Raw genomic sequence first — 16,979 nt, 5'->3', positions numbered from 1 at the left:
TGAGCAAGTTAAAGGTGACATACAATACTTCCAAAGCATCAAAGAAAGCATTCATAGGAACAATAAATACATATTTATATATATATATATATATATATATATATATATATATATATATATATATATATGAACCTGATATATGAACCTATATATATAGTCCCCCTCGTGCCACCAAAACAGCACCAAACAGCATTCAGAGATGATATTCTTGTCATCACAGTTGTACAGAGCGGTTATCTGAGTTACCATAGACTTTGTCAGTTTAAACCTGTCTGGCCATTCTCTGTTGACCTCTCTCATCAACAAGATGTTTCTGTACACGGAACTGCCGCTCACTGGATATTTTGTTTTTGTCACCATTCAGAGTCAATTCTAGAGACTGTTGTGTGTGACAATCCCAGGAGATCAGCAGTTACAGAAATACTCAAACCAGCCCGTCTGGCACCAACAATCATGCCACGGTTTGAGTATTTCTGTAACTGCTGATCTCCTGGGATTTCACACACAACAGTCTCTAGAATTTACTCCAAATGGTGACAAAAACATCCAGTGAGCGGCAGTTCTGTGGACGGAAATGCTTTGTTGATGAGAGAGTTCAACAGAGAATGGCCAGACTAGTTCAATGACAAAGTCTACAGTAACTCAGATAACCGCTCTCTACAATTGTGGTGACAAGAATATCATCTCTGAATGCTGTTACGAGATGCGGGTTGGTGCTGTTTTGGCGGCATGAGGGGACCTACATAATATTAGGCAGGTGGTCTAATATTAGGACTAAATAGAAATATTTAAAAATTGAAATAGCACCAAAGCAAATAAAAACAAGACTTTTTTCATTGTCAGATGTTAAGGTATATTTATGGTAGCAACATTTTAGTGTTTTGATTGATTTGATATACATTGTCTTGTTTGGCTAGTTAAAAAAATATATATAAATAAATAAATATATATATATATATATACACACACACACACACACACACTGTTTTTGTAACTACTAACAACAATAAAATATTATTGTTTAATATCATGTTAAACCTCCTTGGTAGGAAAAATAATTGTAAAAAAAAATATACAAAAAATGTATGTATTTTTTCCAGATGATGAGACATATTTATGTTAGCCTCATTGTTGTGTTTTGAATTACATTTTATATGACTAGCTACAAAAAGAGTGTACATATTTGCAAAGCAATATCTTGGCAATTATGCTATATTTATTTATTTCCATATCATAAAGAATTGCATTATTTGTGCTCAGTGCTGCTGCACTTAAAGGGTTAACGCAGACTATAGACACCAAACGTGGATGAAATGTGATCGGTTTGGTTCGTGTGTGTAGATCAAGGCAGGATAACATATACAGCCGGGCAGGCTTTACAGCATGCTGTGTAGGCTACAGTGTAAACACAAGAGATGTGTGTTGAAGAAGAGGCGATGCTTTTGTATCAATGAGCAGAACTCGGTCATGCAGCTCAATGAGGGACAAAAAATGCTCGTGAGATGATGCAGTGAGACGCACGTGGATTTCAGAGAGTACAGCATCCTCAGAGGTATTTGTCTTGACTTAAAATCGGGGAATACTAATGCATTTGTTGTGATTCTGGTGTAAGGTAGTTCATCTAAAAAAGCCGCACTGATCCGATTTTAAAGGTGCAAATGTTGTGATTCTGTTGTCAATAATGTGCATTTGAGAGACTAAAGAGGTGCGCTGTGTTTGCATGCTGTGCATGGTTTGAATTCATAGCCAATGTGTTATTCAGACATGTTTCTCTTATATGTAATAATGTTTGAAACATGATTTTTTTTGTACGCATTGTTATCTGGTTTGCATAACTGCGTTTTGTTGCTGTTGAGTTGTCAATTTGTTAACGACAAATTGCTTTCCCTCCATTTGTCCTAAAATTGTCAGTTCCTCAATTTGTGGCCTTTCCATTTTAAATACAAAATAATTACTTTTGAAGTCTACATGGTTGATTCATTTCTCTTAAATGAAGCTGTTAGATCTTACTAAAGATCTCAGTGAGGTTGGCACAGTGTTTGGAGATGTAAGTGTCCTCCCCCAGATTCAAGCTCAGGATCAGGTACAGAATATGGGGTCACATTTGCACGTCACACCTATTTCAATGTGTTCATTTGTTGTGTTAATTAATCGTAATTGTTTGTAATAATTGTGACAGTTGATGCAAGGACACTTTGGACATGGGAATGCTCTGTTGCTTCTGTGACATTTTTGTTTGGAGTCTTGGGCGTGTTCATGATTCAGACAGTCACTCTTCTCACAATTCATGTTTATTATATCACTTTGCATGACAGCATTGTATTTATATTACTCACTCATTCTGGCTGGTTTGCTTTAAAACCCTAACTCAAGTATTTAACTTCTGCAATTAATTTAGCTTGACTTTGTTTTGTAGATAATTTCAGTCTAGTTGAGGAATCTCTTTCTGTTTTTTATTTTATGTTTTTTACTTTATGCTTTTAAAAAGACATTAAGATGAAAATCTCCCATTGACTTACATTATTAGAATGTTTATTCAAAATGTAACCACCAGAAATCGCTAGCATCAGTAGTTGCATACCGAATTGCCACTGGTATTCTTAATGCATTTATTGGTATTCCAAACTGCGATTGGTCTGTTGTTTTCCTGCACAGCTGAAAGGAAGCAAAATGTGTACTCAAATTAAAAGGAGGGTCAACCATAATAACCACAAAATTATGTTTTTTATTACCATAGTTTTAATTTTCTCTATTATGAAATGGTTCATAATTATATCATGGTTAAAATATGGTTACTGTATTAAAACTACGGTAAATGTATTTACGAGGGCATGCAAAACTATTGCGTGGGAACACAAACTATTGCGAAGGAACACAAAACTTATTGCGTGGGAACAAACTATTGCGAAGGAACACAAAACTTATTGCGTGGGAACAAACTATTGCGAGGGAACACAAAACTTATTGCGTGGGACACAAACTATTGCGAGGGAACACAAAACTTATTGCGTGGGAACAAACTATTGCGAGGGAACACAAAACTTATTGCGTGGGAACAAACTATTGCGAGGGAACACAAAACTTATTGCGTGGGAACAAACTATTGCGAAGGAACACAAAACTTATTGCGTGGGAACAAACTATTGCGAAGGAACACAAAACTTATTGCGTGGGAACAAACTATTGCGAGGGAACACAAAACTTATTGCGTGGGAACAAACTATTGCGAGGGAACACAAAACTTATTGCGTGGGAACACAAACTATTGCGAGGGAACACAAAACTTATTGCGTGGGAACACAAACTATTGCGAGGGAACACAAAACTTATTGCGTGGGAACAAACTATTGCGAGGGAACACAAAACTTATTGCGTGGGAACAAACTATTGCGAGGGAACACAAAACTTATTGCGTGGGAACACAAACTATTGCGAGGGAACACAAAACTTATTGCGTGGGAACACAAACTATTGCGAGGGAACACAAAACTTATTGCGTGGGAACACAAACTATTGCGAAGGAACACAAAACTTATTGCTTGGGAACAAACTATTGCGAGGGAACACAAAACTTATTGTGTGGGAACAAACTATTGCGAGGGAACACAAAACTTATTGCGTGGGAACAAACTATTATGAGGAACACAAAACTTATTGCGTGGGAACAAACTATTGCGAGGGAACACAAAACTTATTGTGTGGGAACAAACTATTGCGAGGGAACACAAAACTTATTGCGTGGGAACAAACTATTGCGAGGGAACACAAAACTTATTGCGTGGGAACAAACTATTGCGAGGGAACACAAAACTTATTGCGTGGGAACAAACTATTGCGAAGGAACACAAAACGTATTGCGTGGGAACACAAACTATTGCGAAGGAACACAAAACTTATTGCGTGGGAACACAAACTATTGCGAGGGAACACAAAACTTATTGCGTGGGAACAAACTATTGCGAGGGAACACAAAACTTATTGCGTGGGAACAAACTATTGCGAGGGAACACAAAACTTATTGCGTGGGAACAAACTATTGCGAGGGAACACAAAACTTATTGCGTGGGGACAAACTATTGCGAAGGAACACAAAACTTATTGCGTGGGAACAAATTATTGCGTGGGAACACAAACTATTGCAAAGGAACACAAAACGTATTGCGAGGGAACGTAAAAGTTATTGTGAGGGAACACAAACTATTGCGAAGGAACACAAAACTTATTGCGAAGGAACACAAAACTTATTGCGAGGGAACATGAAAGTTATTGTGAGGGAATGCAAACTATTGCGGCGAACGCAAAACGTTTTGCGAGGGAACACAAAACCTATTGTGAGGGAACACAAACTATTATTAGGGAACGCAAAACTTATTGTGAGGTGTGACGAGGAGGAGGGTGTGGCCGGGCCATCAGGGTGGACGCCTGGTGCTGAGTTACACAGTCAGCAGGAGAGAGATAAAGAGGAGCCGTGGATGCCACAAGAGAGCGAGAGAGAGATGCACACAGCTTGCTTAACATGTGCAATCTGCTTTGGGCTGAAAAGTCAACAGACCGATTCCTGCTTCCTCCTTGATAGGGAAGGCAGTGAGATCTGCCACACGAGGCAACGCAAAACTATTGCAAGGGTACGCAAAACTATTGTTAGGGAACGCAAAACTATTGAGAGGGAATGCAAAACGTATTTGCATGGAACGCAAAACTATTGCGAGGGCCAGAGGCGGATATAGGCATGGCGACATGAGTCTCTGCTTTCCAATTATCCAAACCGCCCCAGTGGTCGAAGCTGGAACTACAGTTGAACGCATGCACACCCTAGCATGACACACTGTGCAAGCACAAGGCATGTGCGAACCTCATCCGAATGAAACATTTGAGTAGTAATAATTACATTAATACACTCCAAATCCTAACATTACTGAGACCAAAACCTGCTTTCTTTCACTTACAGTATAATGAATATTTGAAGTCCCTTTTTAACACAGTCATGGTAATACAAAAATATCACTTAATGTCTAATACATTATGACTCACTCCTTGGGGAGTTTAGAAGAAGGAGCCAAAATCTTTGCCCATTATCCTCTTAACAGATCATAAGTGTAATCACAGGATTATGCTGAAAGAGAGCAGTTCTAGATGTGCAAACTGGGTTGTGCTGCTGTATGGGGTGAAAAGGTCTCCCTCAATATAATTTTGCTAACCTATATTATAAAAGAGAGCTCTTAATCTGCCTCTGCCTGGCTTTATGAAAGGGTGTGTGTGTGGATTTGTGCGGTTGGCAAATGGAATATGTGGGCCAAATACATGGGCGAGGACTGGCAGAGGTCTTGAGGTTCGTTTTTAGCTGCAATGTGGTTTAAAGTGTGGTTATTAGGATGAATTGTTCAGTATATGTTTTTATATAGTAACCGGCTCATATAAAAACGGCCTTTTAAGGGAAAGTTCGCCCCAAAATTTTAATCCTGTCCTCATTTACCCACCCTCCTATTGTTGTCCCATATGACTTTCTTTCATCTTTGGAACAGGGGATATTAGGCAGCATGTTAGTCTCAGTCACCATTTACTTTCATTATGTCTTTTTTCCATACAATGAAAGGCAGTGGGAAATTTTGGTTGTCACTCTGCCTAACATCTCCATTTGTATGAAAATCAAACAAATTAAAATAATATCCCAATGTAAAAAAATTGCTCACGTTTAATACTTAGGTTAAGAGGTTTGTTTATATTAAGAGCAACAGTGATGCTTGTCTTAAAGAGAAAGTTCACCCAAATTTTTAATTCTCTCATCATTTACTCACCCTCATGCCATCCCAGATATACAAATTGTTTTTCTTTTGCTGAACACAAACAAAGATTTTAGAAGAATATTTAAGCTCTGGAAATCCTCACAATACAAGTGAATGTATACCAACTTTTTGAAGCTCCAAAAAGCACATAAAGGCAGCATAAAACTAATCCATACTCCAGTGCTTAAATCCATATCTTCAGAAGCAATATGATAAATGAAGTCCTTTTTACTATAAATGATCCTTTCTGCCCTGTTGATGGCGATATGCACAAATAATGCAAATCGGCAAAAATAAAAGAAGAAGAATGTGAAAGTGGAGATTGGCTGTACAAAAAAAACAAAAACAAAAACAAATGTTTATCTGTTTTTCACCCACACCTATCATATCGCTTCTGAAAACAGATTAAACCTTGTGTTCCCAGATTAAAAAGAGTCTTATGCTTACTTTTATGCTGCCTTTATGTGCTGTAGGAGCTACAGCATTTTGGTACCCATTCACTTGCATTGTGAGGATCATCAGAGCTAAGATATTTTTCAAAAGTCTTCATTTGTCTTCAGCAGAAGAAAGAAAGTCATACACATCTGGGATTGCATGAGGGTGAGAACATTTTGAGATAATTTTCACTTTTGGGTGAACTATTCCTTTAACAAACATTACTAAAAGAAGATAAGAGAAACATTATCTGCAAAAGAAAAGGAGTGTGTGTCTTTAGCCTAAGATTGACTAATTAGACATTCAGGGTAGAGTTGCCCATGCCACAGGAGGCTTAGGGTGTATTTTAAACCGAGTCTAAATCAAAATCGTTTCTATCCCCATCTCATCCTTTTCGACACACGGGCCAGGATGTGCTGTAGGAAAGAATGTGGGTTGCTTTGTGCATAATAAAGAGGCTGTTTAGTTTTCCTGGAGCGAAGGTGCGTAGCTTAGCACTTAGAAACTGTGCCGTATGGCTTTTGAAATCCTTGGGGGTTGTACAACAAGGTCATGAACAAGGACTTTTAACAAACTCTACAGCTTGAGTTCCAGTAGGAAAAGTCCTGCTCAGTCATTGCTTCTTCATAGCTCAGCAGATGTAATGGAGTTCTCATTTTTGTTCCATTGAAGAACCAACTTTGAACCAAAATGTCTTTGGAGAAATAAAAAAGTCAATGTTTACATAAAAGAGTATAGAGCTATAAAATAAACGTGGATAGCATAGCATAGCATAGCTCAGATAATGTAGTGTTGGAAGAATTTGCTGTGAAATGTTTCAGTTCATAATGAGATCTCTGACTTTCGATTGCTGACTTTGTAATCTTGCTGAATGTGAATTCTGGGACAAGACATTCTTCAGATGAAATCGGATTGTGTTTACCGAAATTCAAATCCCTGTCCCCAGTGGTCGAAGCTGGGAGTGCAGTTGACCAGTTTCAGGGTGAACTGACCACAAGGTGGTGCCAAAAGAGAGTTGTATTTTTAGTTGTAAATGATGCAATACACTCAAACGAAATGCATATTTCACTAATCATACTCCCTTACACAAACCCTAAATCTAACCATTAGTGAATAAAAATTTAATTTTATAGCTAAAATGCAACAAATCTGAGCACAGTTTGTGACATTGTTAAGATCTCTTTTAAAAACTAGAGGAGACACATGTCCGATTACTGGGCTCTGTTTCTCAGGAGAAATATCTGAGAAGCAGAAGATTTCTGCAGAAGGCTCCATGTAATCTCACTGCTATCTAGGAGAAAAGATTGAGATGTTAAAGGGTTCTTATTCGTGCTTTTTATTTCCTACGGACAAAGCCATGAGGGATCGGTAACATTTACCCAGTGGTGCCTACTGAAGAGGTGTTGGCGAGATAAGGGCGTGCGATGGAGCCTCAATGTTAGTGTGCTGTCAGTGTTGTTGCTTTGTGCCAGGGTGTCAGTGGCAAAACTGGGTCAACACTCAATCTGCGTCTCTCGCTCTCGGCTGGGTTTAATGAGTTTGTAATCGTTCTGCTCTCACGTCAGAAGGATGCTTGTAACCTGGAGGGTTAGACTGCATGAGAGCGCAGTCCCGTAGCAGAAGGATCGCTGGAATTTTTGCTGAACGTATTCTGATCTGACTGCACTGTTCTTCTTGTGTTATTGAAATATGAAGGCTTATGAAAATCTAAAAAGAAATGAACACCTAAGCCCCATGACGGTTATGGAGAGAATCACATAAATATTTGCCATACTTTCCAAAGACCAATAAATACACCTTTGGTCTTTCATTTGGATGAGAGTGGGAGAGAGAGGGGGAATGGTAATCTGAAACAGCTCTAGGGATTTGGACAGTATGAAAACAGGTCATGCTGATCCACGTAACCATGTACGTAAAGGAGATTATCAGTCAGAGATGGATGATATCTGCTTTGCTACTTATAATTCCTACAGCAGTTCTTGTCATGGCAGTGCAGGATTCTTTCATTCTATTTTTTTAAGATGACACTTACAAAAATTCTGTTCTGACACAATTGCTGCAATCTTGCCACAAATTTCTCACTCATTATTTTCACATGCAAATGATCTTGCGATTCGATGCAAAGGTTTGTCTGAAGTTTACAAATCTTCACTGGTAGTTATTAAACCTGCAGCAAACCTTTGGTGACAAAGAAAAGTTTGCCGCAAAGCTCATTTGCATGTGAAAATAATGAGTGGCAAATTTGCCAAAACTCTTGATTTTTGTAAGGGAATGTGTGTCATTATTATGTTGGCTTTAGAAAGCTTATTATTATTCTTTTTACACTCAAAATTTCTGACTGTATCTCCTCCTAGAGCTTTCAAGCTACATCCACCAAACTTGGCACAGACTTTATACCTCTTCAGACTTGGCTTGTTATGACTTTTCTAATGGATCAGAATTACGGTATTCCCGTAGCGGACTTCCGAACAGGCCCAATTTCCCATTGTCAGACATTCAAAAATTGCATTACTGCTAATGCTTTCAAGTTACATGCACAAAATACATCATAGACATACTAGCAATACATACTAGCAACACCCATCTACATGCTAACAATACCTAGCTAAGTGATAAAACATGCTAGAAACAACTAGCTAAGTGATAAAACATGCTAACAACATTATAACACATGCTAGCAACACCTAGCAAAGTGCTAAAACATGTTAACACATGCTAGCAACACCTAGCTAAGTGTTAAAACATGCTAACAATGCCTAGCTAAGAACTAAAAACATATTAGCAATGCTAAGCTAAGTGTTAAAACATGTTAACAACATCTAACAAAGTGTTAAAATATGCTAGCAATATTGTAAAACATGCTAGCAACAGGTTAAAACATGCTAACAATGCATAGCTAAGTGCTATAACATGCTAACAACATGCTTACACATATTAACAGAGCCTAGTTAAGAGCTAAAAATATTAGTAATGCCTATCTAAGTGCGTAAACATGCTGACAACACCTAACAAATTGCTGAAATATGCTATAAACATATGTAGAAACATGTTAAAACATGTTAACATCACCTAGTTAAGTGCTAAAACATGCAAACAACGCCTAGCTAAGAGCTAAAAAATATTAGCAATGCCTAGCTAAATGCTAAGTGATAAAACATGCTAGAAACACCTAGTTATGTGCTAAAACATGCTTACAACATTCTAAAACATGTTAACAATACCTAGTTAAGTGTTAAAACATGCTAGAAACATGTTAGCACCATGCTAAAACATGCCAGAAAAACTCTATCTATCTATCTATCTATCTATCTATCTATCTATCTATCTATCTATCTATCTATCTATCTATCTATCTATCTATCTATCTATCTATCTATCTATCTATCTATCAAACCTCAAGCTTTTTAAAAGAAAAAACTTTCAGACAAGGCTTTTTCAAACCAACATAAAGTTTGCAAAAACACTTTATCTCCTTACCTAGATTAAAATGCAAAGACAAGCAATCTTTAGGATGATGACTGTGGCTCTGTGGTGCTTTCAAAACATTTCTCTGTTAGCACCATTAGCATCCTAGCATCATTGGGTCTACCAATGGAGTGAGTTTGGGACCAAATGCAAGATTCTTACATTTTTTGTTCAATTTTTCCAGAAGAGAAAGATTGTTATGTTAAATACATCTGATAAAATTGTAATAGTACATTTTTAGAATACGCTAGCATGTAGATAGCCTCAAAGCTAATTGACATGGACAAAAGCCACTCTAATTTAGCTTTCATTGGGACTTTAAGACAGTATAATATGTTGAACAAACTGTATGTCCCTTAGGATGCCGTTTTAAACATACCATCTACTTTGGCTAAAGTTTCTCATATTTACAGTAGCTAAAACCCTGTCAACGGATTAAACATCTGTGAATCTGTGTTGGCAAACAATCACTGTATTGACTTATCTCATCTTAATCTTTTAAACCAGTCTGATACACTTGACACCTCTTAAAGTGAAACGGATTCACACAGACATATGGTCCTCTTGAAGACTACAGTAACATACATAAATATCAATGCTGCCAGGGATACATTTTTAATGAGGTAATTTTTGTACTCGGCGTTAAATCGCCTTCCTTGAATTCTTTAGATATATATTCAGTCTTGTTAGCTGGTAAGTGGGGACATTGCTTTCTTTGTAGCCTTTAATATCCCATCTATTAGCATATGGAAACTTTTTTTTTTCTCCTAAGAAAAATACCCCAGTAATTTCAAACTAGAGTTTAAGAGGATGTCTCAACAATGTCTCAGATTGTGCTCAGTTTTGCTCATATTTTGCAGTATGAACTCAAACATTTTCAATTAGCTGCTGTATTTTCCATCTTAATTATAGGTCTGTACTCTGTATGTCAACATTTGACTAATTTATGTCTATTTTATTTTATAAGGAATTTTAGGAGAAACATCTGTGATGAAGTTGATACTTAAAACATAACTGTGAGCTCTTGAGCAATGAAAGAGCAACCTCTGAGCAATAACATTTACCCTTGGGAAATAATGATCCGTTCAATATGAGTCTTATTGTGTTCTAGATTTTAGGACAGTAATGAACAATGTTTACATCGAGATTTGTGGGCAGGGTATTTGCTCTTTAAAATCTGCTATAACAAACTGAGTTGGAGTCGATGATCTGGTGAAAATACTACAGGTAAATATGATTGTGACTCTGATGCAGGCTTTGTTGTCTGTTTTAGGGAGATCAGTTCATGTATGTGTGTGGTATAGACTTTAGAAGATTAGTGGCTTTCACAGGCTTTTCCCACGTCCTCTGGAGGATGAACTCCTGGAAGGACAGAGTTGGTCTTTAAAAGCTTGCCACTTAATGGGTCTGTATGGGTTATGGGGGGGGTCTGAACTTTATGCCACAAATTGAGCTTAACTTGTATTGAACCCGGAATATCCTTTAATGTAATAATGAGTAATAATGAGTGCACGTTTGCATGCAATGTGCTGGAAATATGGTCTTTTTAATTCATGTATTTTGTACTCAAAGGACTCTTGTAGAGGAACCCTTTGACTGATGTCCGTGTTGGACACAAACCAATTCCTACAGCTTTCCTGAAAGTCTCATGGGATTGCAAGAAGAATGCTGTTCAAAGAAATCAGCTGAGTGTGGCAAAATCGAGGAGACAGTTTGGAAGGCAGCAGGCGTAAAGTGTGACCAAAGTCTGTGACTGCTCAGGGGAATTTAAAGGGACCTGTCTGAACTCTAAAAAGTGACAAACTTTGTTAACGGACATCCTTATACGCTGCTTTATTGTTTGAACACACTCCCTCAAAAGATAGAGGGTAAGTTAGGTTTGCAAGGTTGGCATTTTTGTGCCGTTGTGCCCGCCCAGGCACTCGTTGCCATGGTGTACGTGAATTTGACCCCATCAGTTCAGTGTGCAGACATCTGGATGAGAGTCAGTCACCCAAACACGACGGTGACGGCCCAGATACGCCTTCCCCTTGCCAGCACCTCAGGGGTGAAAGGTTATTGGCTGCGCAGTCAGAGCTGCCAGCCTGTGATATGCCACTATTTATAGCAAGGGATTTTTTGCGTTGTTGCCATGCAGCGGTTGGCTTTTGCCTGCTGACTGTCTTCCATCCTCTCTCTCTGCTCAGTGTGTTGTGCTCATTGTGCAGTTTAGCTCGGTGAGTGTTGTGGTGCAGTGGACTCATCGAACTGTGATGGATCTTTGAGTTACACTCGAGCAGAAAATGTAGGTCATACTATAAAGCCAACACCTAGAGTCTCAGACAACGAGAGAGAGACTGCCTACGAGGCATTGAAACCTACTCCTGCATGCACATTTTAAAGATGTTTCCTAACTCGCCGTTGGTTCTCTCGTAGAGGAGCCTTCGCAGTTAACCAGTGAAGGAGCAGGACGAAGAGGGTGTGACTGTAGCAGGGCAAAAAACCTTGCAAAAGCATTGCAGTAGTGTCAAGGATGGACTGCTGGGCAAAAAAGTAAAGAGCGCTGTTATAAAACCCCACAGAAAATGCAAACCATAAAACAAAACTGAGCAAAGTGCAGGAAGTTTTTCTAGGCCTCAGAATACAAACAGAGATGTAGTTATGTTTGCGATCACATGCTGTGACTTACACAGTACCGTCCTTGCATCCTTGTTTTGCAGATGTTCAAACATGAATATTTTTGTGTCTGGAGTACGACTTTATCTTGAAACCAAACTGGCACTTAATGTTGTTTCTCATAGCAATGGTGTTTTGAGCTTGTCTTTTCTGTTATCTATGCTGGTAGATACGAGTGTTTGCATGTAAACAGGATTTTCTTTGCACTAGAATCAACGTCAGTTTCCTTTCATTATAATAACATATTCATGTATTTAAGTATTTAATAACGGCATGTCAGTGTAAAATATATGAATTTCTCCTTTCTCATGTTGCAAGGATTCATAGTTGCTGCATGAATTAAAGTTATAGTGAAGACAGGTGGTGATCTATTTTTAAAACTCCTCTTTGAGCATGTGCTCATTTCAAGATTGTTCACACCTCTAAAGTGCTGCAGTCAGGTTGTTGTAATGCATCTTTTTGAAATAGAGGGCACACTTGTACTTCAAAAACTTGTTGTACATGAAAACCTACTTAAAGGAATAGTTCACCCAAAAATGAAAATTCTTTCATCATTTACTCACCCTCATGCCATCCCAAGTGTGAATGACTTTCTTTCTTCTGCTAAACACAAAACAAAGATATTTAGAAGAATATTTCAGCTCTGTTAGTCCATTCAATGCAAGTTAATGGTGGCCAGAACTTTGAAGCTCAAAAAAGCACATAAACGCAGCATAAAAGTAATCCATATGACTCCTGTGTTTTACTCAATGTCTTCTGTTGGTTTTGGGTGAGAACAGACCAAAATATAACTTTTTCACTGTACATCTTGCCATTGCAGTCTCTAGGCACAATCATGATTTCAAGCTCAATTACACTTCCTAGTGCTTGACACATGCCCAGAGCACAAGATGGCACTAGGAAGTATAATCAAGCTTGAAATTAAGTCTTATGGATTACAATTATGCTGCCTTTATGTGCTTTTTTTGTAGCTCTAGAATTTTGGACCCTGTTGTCATGCATTGAATGGATGTGCTCAGCAGAAGAAAGTCAAACACATTTGGGATGGCATAAGGGCGAGTAAATGATGAGAGAATTTTCATTTTTGGGTGTGTGTATGTATATATACACTGTTCAGCCACAACATTAAAACCACCTGCTTAATATTGTGTTGGTCCCCCTCGTGCTGCCAAAATTGTGCCAACCTGAGTGGCAGTTCTGTTGACATGAACGCCTTGTTGATGAGAGAGGTCAACAGAGAATGGCCAGACTGGATCGAACTGACAAAGTATTCTAGGATAACTTACACAATAAAAATAAGACAACCTGCCCTGACCTGATATTTGTGAAAAATACCCTTATTCTGAGAAATAAATTCAACCTCTCCAGTAGAATCTGCATTCATTATATCATTGCATTTTGCCTTAATGTATGCCAGTGTGGTTTTATTTACTTGTTCATCTAACAGCTGTAACAAAAATATGATATTGGAATTTTTTTTTTGAGGATAGTTTTCACAAAAAAAATACCCTAATTTAAGTGGGTTTTGAACAAACACATTTGTAAATCAAAGAGTAACTGAGATATAGCCCCTGTGACAACCTAGCCCAGTTTCCTCTTGCCCTCATCTTTCTGTGATCTACCTTGAGCCATCATCCTGACTTTAGTATTTCATGCTCTGTTTGTATTTCAAGACATAGATTGTGTACTGTCCCTGTACATTTTTGGTAGATTGATATTCCGATCCATCACAGTTTAAAACATTCTTTACACCTCTTCATTAGAATCTGTCCTACCTTGTGTTTTGGACTTCCTATAGTGGCGTAAACCATGAGGCAGAATGAGGTGTCACAGATGACCTGTGCATTGTTGAATTGAGTTCACAAAAAGGCTAGTGCAGTAAAAGATGGCAATCTTGTTTAAAAAATAAGTGTTAATATGGAGCCATATTAGCCTACATTTCCCATGCTGAGGCCTAGAGAGCTCTTCTGAAGTTTTGACTGTGAACTGATCTACAGGTCTCGACAAGTTAAAAGAACACTGTGTTTAGATATGTTTTCAGAGGTTATCTTAGCCCCTACTTCCCCCATGAATTGCATGAATCAGCAAACACAAGCAAGTTTAGATTAAAGCAGAGTTTGGCCATTGCATCTCATCAATACCCTCTGTCCTTGTGAAATATATGACAGCTTATATGACATCTCTGTCTTCTACTAATAGTCCACTGATGAATCATGAAGACCAGATGTCCTCAGCACCTCAATAAGCATTTATATGAATTCATATTCAAGTCATTGCAAAAATTAGACATACTATAGCACTGTTCCAAAACCTAGTGAGCTCCTTACTGAGTCAGCATTTTAAGTCATCCCAACACAGAGGTTGTATCAAAAGTTAGGTATCTTAATTATACTGCCTTTAGGCCAAATTCTAAAGCAGCACCGAGTATGTTCTTTACATAGAGGGTAATCCCATAATGTTCTGTAGTGATGACTCTGTGAAAACAGAAATTCAAGATGGCAGAAGCAATAGATATTTTAATTATAATTGTTATACATTCAAGTATCCATAAAAATAGGTTAAAATAATAGAAAACAGACTCTTTTTAACCCCAAAATTGAATTGTGTGTGCTGTGTGTTTTTATGCTCATTAGAGTGTTGCGTGTTTCCTCTTTTGTCATCTGTATTGAAATCTATTGATAGTCAAGTTTTCGACTTTTCTTTAAAAAAAAAAAAGCAAAACTCTGGGTTACAGTGAGGCACTTACAATGGAAGTGAATGGGGCCAATCTGTTAACATTAAAATACTCACTGTTTCATAAGTATAGTCTCAAGACATAAATAATATGCATGTTAACATGATTTTAGTGATGAAATTGCTTTCTAACGTTTTCTGTGTAGTTATATCCAATTTGATAACTTTGTTGCCATGACAACATAACACCGTAAACCCTGTAATCCTGCAGACATGGTGATTTAAACAAATTATCAGCTCAAATAGAACAGAATAATTCATGTAAGTGCTTTTATCAAATTAGAAGCTTGACATTTTGGCTTTTAAACCCTCCAAATATTGGACCCATTCACTTCCAATGCCTCAATGTAACCCTGATTATAGCTTCTTCTCTTTTTATGACTCTAAATTAATTTTGTAGTAATTAACACTATGCCACAAATGATGTTGATTGAGCTTAACTTGTATTGAACCTGGAATATTCATTTAAGGTAACAATTGCAGGTTACCACTTGTCTCGGTGTATTTAGAACGTTCCAAAGCAGTCGCTAATGAATTTTGGTTAGGATGCTGCCTTATATGCCACGTCCACACTAATACGTTTTCGTTTGAAAAGCAATAATTTTTCCACACTAAAACACCGTTTTTCCTCCACCGAAAATGGACACTTTCGAAAATGCATACATTGGGAAACGAAACTTAAACAGATTAGTGTGGACATTGTCTTACATTTACAATTCTGCATTTGGCAGATGCTTTTATCCAAAGCCATTTAGAGTGCATTTGAGGTAAACAATTTATCAGTTTTTGTGTTCCCTGGGAATCAAACCCATGATATTGGTGTTGCTAGCACCATGCTCCACCAGCAGAGCTGCCTTAGAAGGTTGCTGCCAATATAGGCTGAAGGCAGTGAGGCATCTCACTTTGTTTTAGAACAGACCCTGTGTGATGATGATGCTCCAACTGTGCATGTGTTATGTAGTCTAGATATGTGAGCTGGATAAGTTGGCGCTGCCGCAGCGGGTGGTGATGGGTTGGGGGGTGAGAAGAGTACACGCTGTTTGGATTTTTCTGCTTGGCAACTCGCACCCCTCCCGCTTGGAATCAAAGCAAAGGGAATCGGGGAATGCATGCTGTTTGAAGCTCTGCTCACAAGTCTACACCGACTCCTGAAAGGATCGTGCTCGCAACTACCGAGAGTCAGAGTGTGGAATTCGTCCAGGGCAGTGGGACATGGCATGAAATAATAATCACAACACTTAGATGAAATATATTCTGTGGCCAAGAGAGGCTTTAGTCATAGGAAATTGATTGATTCGAGCAGTTTGAAGTCTAAAGATTCTATTGTGTTAAAACAGGATTTACGGGAATTATCTATAGCAGTGGTTCCAATCTGGTTTTGCCTCATGACCCAGATTTTGCATTGGACATCATGTGATGACCAAGTAATTGAAATGCATAGGCCCAACAATATGCAAAAATATTAGCACAACATAGGATGAACGTTTTATTTTTTGCATTTAGCATTGTTTTTCCAAACTGGTCACATCGAATCACATTACTATATCTATATTTGAGAAAAATTATGTTTCCGTAACTCGTAATGCGGCAGATTTCTTCTTAACTGAAAACTAGAAGTGCTAAAAGAATGATTTCACATTCACACAAATCACAAGTAAAACAGCAGATAATCGGTTCATAAACTCTGATTTGCTCTTTTCTTACACGATGTTATATGATGACATTTAAACACTTCTACGATAGCGCATCACTTGTAAGGCAATAGATAACATTTACAGTAGTCTACATTACTAACTGCAGTCGATTACATCTTTAATCGCGATTAATTGCATAATGACTGTAATTAATCACGCTTCATCGCAGATTATATACATGCTAAAATTTGACAGATCATATACATTTTCCTGT

The 16,979-nt window shown here is 37.9% G+C and overlaps 1 protein-coding gene across 22 annotated transcripts in view; it reads left to right on the top strand.

Annotated features, from left to right (window-relative positions):
- Positions 1-1,512: 1,512 nt before the first annotated feature.
- LOC127621466 (coiled-coil domain-containing protein 120-like) overlaps positions 1,513-16,979 on the top strand; it is a 77,434-nt gene continuing 61,967 nt past the window's right edge. For all 22 annotated transcript variants that reach the window (XM_052095072.1, XM_052095077.1, XM_052095085.1 and 19 more), the window contains exon 1: positions 1,513-1,552. The gene's annotated coding sequence lies outside the window, so the exon portion shown is untranslated. The remainder of the gene's footprint in view (positions 1,553-16,979) is intronic.

The sequence above is a fragment of the Xyrauchen texanus genome, chromosome 27 (genome assembly GCF_025860055.1).
Source record: "Xyrauchen texanus isolate HMW12.3.18 chromosome 27, RBS_HiC_50CHRs, whole genome shotgun sequence".
In the NCBI taxonomy this organism is placed as follows: domain Eukaryota; kingdom Metazoa; phylum Chordata; class Actinopteri; order Cypriniformes; family Catostomidae; genus Xyrauchen; species Xyrauchen texanus.
The sequence above is the reverse complement of the archived record's forward strand: the minus strand, read 5'-3'. Positions and strand labels throughout refer to the sequence as shown.